Source organism: Hippocampus zosterae, chromosome 17 (assembly GCF_025434085.1).
Source record: "Hippocampus zosterae strain Florida chromosome 17, ASM2543408v3, whole genome shotgun sequence".
NCBI lineage: Eukaryota > Metazoa > Chordata > Actinopteri > Syngnathiformes > Syngnathidae > Hippocampus > Hippocampus zosterae.
In genome coordinates, this window is record NC_067467.1 from 2,805,448 (window position 1) to 2,815,365 (window position 9,918).

Below are 9,918 nucleotides of genomic sequence, written 5' to 3' on the forward strand. Positions count from 1 at the left end.
TGTTTGAAGCAGTTTGAAATAAAAGAGGATCAGAGACGCCATGCTCAAAATGTGCACACGTTGGCTACAAGCTAAGTTTCAAAGTCAACCATAAGTTTGTATATTATAACAAAACATGATTTATGATGATTTATATATGGATCAATATTTTGATTTCTGAGACGTAGTATTTTAAAGCGCTTTGTTCCACCTGCGGCGGTTATGAAAGCGTTAGATCAATCAAGCTGTATTGTTTTGGATTCCCTTTAGCATAGCTCCACCTGGTGGACGCGTAATGCAACCGCAGCCGCTGTTGCAGTTTCTCTTCTATGCGGCTTATAACGCTACGCACCCTATATATGAAAACAATTTAAAAATGGGCCATTTATTGAAGGTGCACCTTATAGAGCGGAAAATACGGTATCTTGTCTTGGCTGATCAAAGATTACGATTTGTTATATTGTGACCACCGCTCAATGCTTGGATTAAATATCAGACGTGTTGACCTATAAACAGTCTGAGATATTAAAAAAAAAAAGTAGCTATATTAATCCAAGTGTGATGTGCCATTCTTTCGGCCTTGACAGTATCTGGACCTTTTCGTCCAGTGTTATTAAGTACATGACCAATTTCATTTCCCCAGCTTTGTCACATTTTCCTAGAGAGCACATTTCCTCTTCCACCGAAGAGAACGTTGTTCTTTTTCATTCTCTCTGGCCCGCGCATTGCCTTAATCTCCCTTTGTAGTCATCCGCTCTCAGCCGCTACTTTCCCCCTTTTAAAAGGCTCTTGTTGCCTTATTGCGCTCGCTTGTCTGATGCTCTCTGACTCATCGTCTCTCCAACCTTCTTCCATCTTGTGCTTTTCAGGCGCGCAATCCTTTTCGTTTCATGTGTGTCCCATCTCGTCTCCCTTCCGGTCTCTCCTGACGTGACCCACTTTCCAATGAACATTTCGACATCTCCTCACGTCCTACAGAAGCCGCGACACTGCTGCTGGGTGGGATGGAGGGAGAGACACGAGAAGAACGGAGCAAAAGGTGAATTACGGGGGACATGACATGACACGGGGAAGAAAAAGTGACGTCGGGAAGGAGGAAAGGGGGGAACATTAAAGTTAAACAAACAAATCTGCATTGAGCAAAGTTGACTGGAGTTCAAGCTATGGCCAGATGCTTTGAGGTTAAAAAAAAAGTTGCGTTGAAAGGAGAGAAGGGCGAACACACAAAGTCAAGCTTGCATGTTTTAAATTAGGCAGACGGCTGCTGTAATTGTCAGAAGCCGTTAGCGTTTGCATGTTTTAGCACTCCACAGCGGTAAAAAGGTTGTTGTCTAATTTGTGTACTCGCCCGAGATTCTATTATTTACAAGGTGCATAATAAGTCAAAAGCGTGAAATACAATCCATAGCTCTGTCAGCGTGTCATGTTGGAAATCGATTGAAACAATATTCTTGGAGTATTATTTTCAGCATTAAAAAAAAATCTATCTTGAAAAAAAAACATTTTGGGAGGGATTTGATTTTTTGGGGATGTGGTTGTTCACTGCATCTCAATGGCGGTTTCTTCTCCGTGTATCTTTGCAATTCGCGCGCCAGCCAGGTCCCAATTACGTACTCACGATTGTCATTTTCTGCTATTCACTCCACTTCTAGTCGTAATAGGAAACATTTAAATAAAAATGAGTGTTTAGAGAGTAGGGCGGCCCGGTAGTCCAGTGGTTAGCACGTCGGCTTCACAGTGCAGAGGTACCGGGTTCGATTCCAGCTCCGGCCTCCCTGTGTGGAGTTTGCATGTTCTCCCCGGGCCTGCGTGGGTTCTCTCCGGGTGCTCCGGTTTCCTCCCACATTCCAAAAATATGCGTGGCAGGCTGATTGAACACTCTAAATTGTCCCTAGGTGTGAGTGTGAGTGCGAATGGTTGTTCGTCTCTGTGTGCCCTGCGATTGGCTGGCAACCGATTCAGGGTGTCCCCCGCCTACTGCCCGGAGACAGCTGGGAGAGGCTCCAGCACCCCCCGCGACCCTAGTGAGGATCAAGCGGTTAGGAAGATGAAGATGAATGAATGTTTAGAGAGTAGATCATCTTTTTGTTTCATCATCTTATTGATAATCCTAAAATGATATCACCGGTGTCTTATCTTTGTCACGGTAGCATTTCGGATGCAACTTTTTTTTTTTTTTCGGACATTATAGGGAGCGCCTGCTGTTAATGCGTGTTCATTTATTTATCATCAACAAATTGCACTATAATGGGATTCGGTCGGAATGTTTCTGTATCGTAAGGACGTTGACGTGAATACATGTGAGATTTTTAGGGGCAACGGCAGTGCAAGTTTAGTTATGTAAGAGGAAATAGTCTGATTGGCAGTTTGACTGAGTCGGCAAAGTCTATTTTGGTTATTCCTTGTGAGTGCGTGCGTATGTGTCTGGACATATTGCCAAACGAGGTGCCCTTGATCGTGCGTGACGCCGGTGTTTGCATCTGTCCTCCGTTGCCTGATGATCATGTCAGGCCATTAAGCGCCATAACAAGAAAAAAAATGTCTGTCTTGAAAAGAGCTTTTTTGGGGGGGGCAGCCAAAATTGGCTTTCAAATGAGACATTTTGCTTTTTTTTTTCTTCTTCCTGGAAAATCTGACCACAAAACCATCTTGAAACGGACTATTAAAGTTCATCCACACCTTCCTCTCCTTCCTTTCTAAGCTTATGCCCCCACCACCCACCCCCACACACACACTTGAACACAGACACCAACTTTCTTTCCTGCTGAAAATTTATATTTGGTTCTTTTAAAATATTCATGTCGCAGTCATAGTGGTGGAACCATGAATCATACATCTGAAAAAAGACCGGGGGAACAAGAAAACGGAAGGGGGGGGGCGGGTGGAGACTAGGGAAGGAATGAAATAGATGTGAAAGTAATGATGGGGAGGGACGCGGGCGGGGTGTGGAGGTGGGCTTTGAGGGCCCGTCGTGGAGTGACAAGTGAAACGGGCTGAAGTGCAAAAAAAAAAAAAAACTGCCGGACGGAACGGAAGCAAGACGACCGGAATGAAGAGAGAGAGAAAGAGAGCTCAAGTGGAAAAGGTTTAGGGAGAAAAGAATGAGAGACGTGTCGGAGGAGGAGCCCAAAACAACAAAATGTCCAAAGAGATGGAAGAAGAAAGGACAAGACCTGTCGAGTTAGGAAAACAACAGATATAAATAGTGCATGAACCTGAATATGCGCATGGCGGTGAAGTAGAACGTGAAATCACACATGGAAGTTGAGAGCAGGCCGACAATCCACTTGGAGCGGAACCGTGTCACACTCTGCACATTTGAAATTGGAGACATTTAATCAGATGATGGCTTCGGACAAAGTACACGATATAAAATTAAACGTGAACGGCTGGGGGTGGGATTTAGGGCCACGGCGCTCAGTTGGGCGGGGCTCATTCATGGCGCAGAATTTTTTTTAGTGGGGGGGGGGTGAGGGGGGGAACCCAAAAATATCTTATTCCATAAGTTGGAGCAGCCCACGCAATGTCTGGCCTTTTCCAGTAGGACCCATTCCGTGTCCAAGCGCACGAAAACTTCTCGCCACTTTGTCAAAAAGTCTCAGCCAGTGAATTTGCATTGAAAATTGGCCGCCGATCGTGTATGCGGGGGCGACGCTAAAACCCTAGAGTGGAAGGGACAATTCCTCAAGTGCTACCAAAAGGCCTGCGTAAGCTCTTTTGAGGCAGAGTGAGCAGAAAGGCAAAGAAAAGGCCAGGTGAAAGCGGGTCAGCGCTCGTACGGATTCTTATGAGGCTTGATTATCTGCCAGCCTCGTGCGCGCTCTTCACGGTGAACATCTGAGGATACGTTTCCCCCCCCGTCTTTCTTCCACTGCCGTCTCATTAATGCTGACATACCGTAGCTGGTGGCTATATGCATACCCTGCCCTCTTTATAACTCTTACAAGGCTGGCAAACACACACACACACACACGCACGCAAAAGCAACACGAGACGTATCTGTCCCGTGAGCGCGGTTAAAGGCAAACATTGTCTGCTAAGCGATTCTCGCACGCCCCAACCGTGTTTACTGTGTACATCTATAGCAGCGCGTCTGCTTTGGTAAAATGTTTGGCTGATGGGGGGCGGGGGGGCTGTGCGCTGTTTGCATAAGTGGGGTTTGCCTCGGCTACACAATAAACAGTTTGTGGAACTAATACCGCGCTCCAAGGTACCAAGCAGAAGCAATGATGGGTGGATCAAAACTTTTTTACCGGCGACTGAGATAATTGGTAAACAATTTTAAGATAGCAAAACACTCAAGGCTCTGTTTTCAGACTGGTCTAAAACCCTATGCAGTGTGTGGCGTAGCTCTTGCACCAAGGCGCGTGAGACCGGATGTTGGTCGTTTTGCAGGTGAAGCCGGCCGGGGCTGGCGGATTTGCTGTGGGAGTGTTGTGATTCGGTTTAGGGACCAACAGGTGGTGCTGTTGGGCTCGCCCGGCAGCTGCGCACCTGTTGGTCATGTTTGTTTCAGTCGTGTTTCGTTCATTGTTATGTTTTAGCTTCAGTCCCGTTTCGGTCATGTTTTTGTTATTGAGAGTTTTTCCGTTTCTGCCATGGTTTTTGTTTGTTACTTTGGACTTTGTTTAGGATTTAGTTTTCTTGTTTTAAATACAACTCTTCAAATACACCCTGCTCCTCTCTCCTGTCTGAGTTTTTGGGGGTCCACCACCATGCAACGGGACAATGGTAAGGCACACTTATAAGGCTTTTGAGAAAATTGAACACTTTTAGGTGCGTGAATCCTGATTTTTAGACAGTATGGGGAAAAAAAATAAAATCTGTATCGCGAACGAGTGCGCCATCATGTTTTTGTCTCTGTTTCGTAAATGGAGCGTTCACAGCGTAGGACATGATGAAGCTTGCCGTGTCTCTTGCCGAGGTCACCCGTGATGCATCGTCGCTGTCATTTCAAGTTAAAATGTCACCGTCGTGCCGCGGACGCGCGCAAATTGAATTTCACCCATTAAAAAAAGAGACAAAACCTCATGTAGATTTCGACATCTTCATACATCCCATTCTGCTGACAGACGACTGCAGGAGCGTGCCTGTCCAAACGCTCCCCCAGGCTTGATTCAGTGCAGCTGTGAGCATCCAAACGCTTCATCTTTGTCGCCATTTCAAATGACTTCGGAGATGATTCGATTTATATCATTCACTTCCATTTCGTTTCGCACCATTTTGTCATAATAAGTAAACATTCAGTCACATCTGCACGGCAACGCCCGCCAATTATAACTAATCTAATCTAACGTGTTGACTAAAAGAAAAGACGGATATGGATTGACAGGAACTCTGTTTGAGATTCAGTATTTCAGGTTGCTGTAGGAGATCAATAGGGAGCTGTTTAATGATTCTTTACTCAATAATATGATCAATAGTGTCTGGGATATGACCTACTATGTGACAGCAACGACAATAATATTTGACCACATACTGTACATTAAGCAAACAAAACACAGACACACACACACACACACACACACACACACACACACACACACACACACGTGTTGACTCAAACTTCAGTCAGGAATTGAGATTAAACGCTAGTTTGTTTCAAATTTCCGCATGTGAAAAACGGTTAGCGAAAAGGCAGATATGAAAAAACTTGGAAGGCGATTTGATCATTTCCTACAAAATGGGCCAATTAGAGTAAACGGCAAAAACGGTCGTCATTTTATTTATTAAAATCTTTGGCAAACTCAAGCTTGCTCTCTTTAGGGAAACGCAGTCAACCTTCAACGACACCCTTGTCATTTTGAAAGGCTAGTCGGCCATGCCTGCCGTTTTGGAATGGCCACGATTCGATTTTTGAGATTCTAGTTGAATTCCTGCTCCTCGGTCATCAGATTTTCAAGAATGTACCATTCGAGTCATACTCTGCAAAAGCCTGTTTTGTTTTTTTGTTTCATTCAAGTCTATTGTACGATACCTGCCCAGCAACAAGGCAGAGAGCCAAAGTGAGCAAGTGACTGAGAAGGAAAGACAGACGGCTTGCCAACTAAATGGACCCAGATACTTTTCAAAGTACTTGGCAGGCCAAAGTAGGGCCGAGCATTGTTGGACTCGCATTCCGACAAGTTGCCCGAGTTCCTCTGGCTCGCCTCGATATAAAAGTAACATCAAGCGGTCCCTTTGAGACGACGGATTACATTTTGTTCTGGCCATCAAAGACATTTTCTCATCTGAGAACCCAAACAAAACACGACGTCGCACGCGCTGAGCATTCGGTAATGACGTCGTCGCCTCCGCGTGTCCGATTGTGCGAACTTCTGAGCAATTTGAAAAATGGATGGATGATGGGATGGATATACTCTCTATTCTTCTCGTAGAGCTTGTGAAGTGTTGCACTCAGAAGACATATGGCCTGAAAAGTGTCCAATAACTTTGATAAATATTAACTCAATTGTCGGATGCATTACGTGGACGTTTTAAACGGATGCGCATAGTAAACCGTTTCGTTGGAATAAATGAAAATGATGAAAAAAAATGCACCACTTTCACCCCCCCCCCCTTTTTTTTCTGCATCCACTTCAATGCTGGCTTTCTCTTTGACGGAGCTACTTAGCATGTGCAGCGTGTAAGCAGTGCAGAGAAGTGTTTATTCTGGATTCAATTAACCATGTCTGCCTGTGGAACAAGTGACCCCCTCCTGCCCCCCCCCCCAAACCTCCAAATCTATCTTATCAGTCCACCGAGGAAAGCTGGAGAGAGCATTGTGGGATAAATGACTAAATCTTTACTTGTAAATGGATTTTGGTGTCATCTGTTTTTCCACTCAGTCTCTCTTGATGTCTTTATGGTCACACCTCTTTGTGCAGTCGATAGCCACGCCCACGTCGAGCCTCTCCGTGCGTTTTACCGGAGCAAAATTGCGTGTGTGATGACAGTCAATGGCCCTCCTCCACGGAACGGCCCTTTCTTCATCTTTATCTGTTTTGCAATATAGATCATTCACGATGGATTTTTAAAAAATGTTTTTTTGCACATTGTGTTTCACGTAATCCACCCTTCACCAAGCCGAATGTTTAATTGGGTTTTCAAGAGCAAGGCCATTAGTCACACTCGAATAAACATTTGCCTTGCAAGAGAGCACACCGCTTTATCAACCGATGGAGTGCTTTGTGTACACTTTTTCCGAGATTGAAAAATGAGCCTAAACAGAGGTCGGAAAGACCAGTAATCGATGAGAAAACGTATATTGTCGCGGGTATTTGGCGAGGAATGGCTGTCACACAACAGCGGCAGAGGGCATCCAGCTACCAAACGCTGCACTTATCGCATGCCACACTGAATGCCTGAGTGGAGGCAGGTGCAGGAAGGGGAAGCCGCTACACCTGCCGCGCGTTGTCAAGGAGCACTTTGCAACACCTGGGTACGATTCTGACGTGCTATCGGGTCAAAGCGCCTCACCATTCATTCATTCATTCATTCATTCATTTTCCGAGCCGCTTGATCCTCACTAGGGTCGCGGGGGGTGCTGGAGCCTATCCCAGCCGTCTCCGGGCAGTAGGCGGGGGACACCCTGAATCGGTTGCCAGCCAACCGCAGGGCACACAGAGACGAACAACCATTCGCACTCACACTCACACCTAGGGACAATTTAGAGTGTTCAATCAGCCTGCCATGCATAGTTTTTGGAATGTGGGAGGAAACCGGAGCACCCGGAGAAAACCCACGCAGGCCCGGGGACAACATACAAACTCCACACAGGGAGGCCGGAGCTGGAATCGAACCCGGTACCTCTGCACTGTGAAGCCCACGTGCTAACCACTGGACTGCCGGGCCGCCCGCCCCCGCCGTGTCGGGAGTGCGGATTACGGGGTCGGGGCGGGCCCCCCACGGGGCGCCTGACCAATTGCTTATATTTGCGCATTGTGGCTCTTTTTTCATACATGTCCAAATTAACACTTGTCAGTGAATATCAACAGTCATCATTTAAACTGATCGCCATTGACTAAACGTCATACCAGTCAACGACAAATATTGCAAAAGTAACTGTAATCATTTAGCAGAACTACTTTTATAGTTGTGCTGGGCTGACCCGGGACACAACACAATAACAGAGTAATAAGAAAACCGATTGTGAGTTTCAATTTCAGGAGAGTAGGATGTTGCCGCCTCAGCACCGTGGGATATGAGATGCCCTCCAGTGAAGAATAAACCCCGCCGGCGACATCCTTTTGGCTTGGATGTTGAAAGTGGTTTCTTCCGCCAGCGCTGACGAACAAGGGAGGGCGCTTCCCTGTGAACCTTTGAACACATCGGGTGACATTGAATATTGTATCGCCACTTTTTGAGAAGCTGGCAAACATGAACACGTAGCGACAAAAATCTCAAATCATCTCGCCCCATTGAAATGAATGCAAATGCCATCAATCCGTCCCAGTGGCCCCACAAACTCAGGCAAAAAATGTTGCTAACGTGTTTTTAATAAGAAAGTAGCACGTGACCCCAATGCGCTTGATACAAACGTAACAAATTTACATGTGCAAATTTTTTGCTCACATTGTAAAATAGTCCAGGACATGAATTCATATGCGTTTGCATTTTCAACATGTGTGTTGTAAAATTAAAGCATGATACCTCAAATTTGACACGATATTAACGTGAAGGCATCGTCTTGTCCGTTTTGGGGTTCGACCCCCACTTTCAATTGCGGCGTTACTGCTTTTTGGCTTTCCCCTCCAGACTTTTGTAATGCTTAGCCTCTACAAACAATTGCAGCGTGTCTGTCTGCAGTCTGCTGCTCCATTTTAAAAGTCCGTAATGTGCGCGAGCCAAGAAGAAAGATAATTGGAAACAATCGAGGAGAAAGTAAAAGCGCTGAGGCGAATACCTTTAGGAGATGCGGGTGCAGGGGAAGTGTTGGCTTTTATCACTGTGAGACAAAACGGCATTATGATGCACACGCAACTTTCGAGCTTTGCCAGTGGTCTATCTCACACACAAACACACATCTGCGTCCCCGCACAGCAGCTTATCAGTTTCTTTGGTTTAGTTTTTTTGTTCAGTAAAAAGGCAACAAATAATAATGACACTATTAAAAATCCAAATGTCATTTTCTGCCTTTTTTTTTTTAGTTTGCTTGATCGACTGCAGAAGAGGCTTGTTCAGGTCACAGTTCCAGGAGTCAAAGCCTCGGAAACAGGACCGGTAAATTTTTTACATTGTTTTAAGTGGGTTTTCTTTGTAGTTGTGCACTTTATAGAACGCAGTAACTAAAAGGTACTCGCATGGGATGTCAAAGCTTTTTAGTCAGCTGCTCGGCAATACGCTTTGCTAACAACAGCGAGAATTTACACGACCGAGTGGGACTGACTTAAATCGTGGGGAGGGGGCGTGTTCCCCCCCCCACCCCCCGAAATGTGTCATTTCATGACTATTACTGAGATATTGATGACTATGATTTTAAATTCCAGAAACAGTTCAATAATTATAGGCCAAGAAAAGTGTTTGGGGGGTCATCGGGAGTTCAATGAGTCGTGGAAAAGAATCAACAGGATCTAAATATAGTATGACTGCACTCAACAGTGCACGAGTTGCACATTCAAGCAGGATATGATGAAAGCATGATGACACGTTGTTTTGTGTGTGCGCGTGTTACAGCGTCTCTTTATGTATCCGTGTTTGTGTGATGTAATCAGCGACGACACGTTCAGCTGTGGGGAACTGGCAGAGTCGCGATGCGTGCGACCGTATACGGTGTGGCGATGCTGTGACAAATTTCAAGTCCATGAAGCAAATAGTCAACTTTAATAGTTAAAGGTGTCTGACCCCGCGCATGTTTTTCGTGACGTTTATGCTGAGAGTTACGCTGAAAAGTCAGTGTCGGTTTCGACTATTCCGTACCAGTTTTCCCGATCAGGTGAAATATGCAGGGTCCTATTTAGA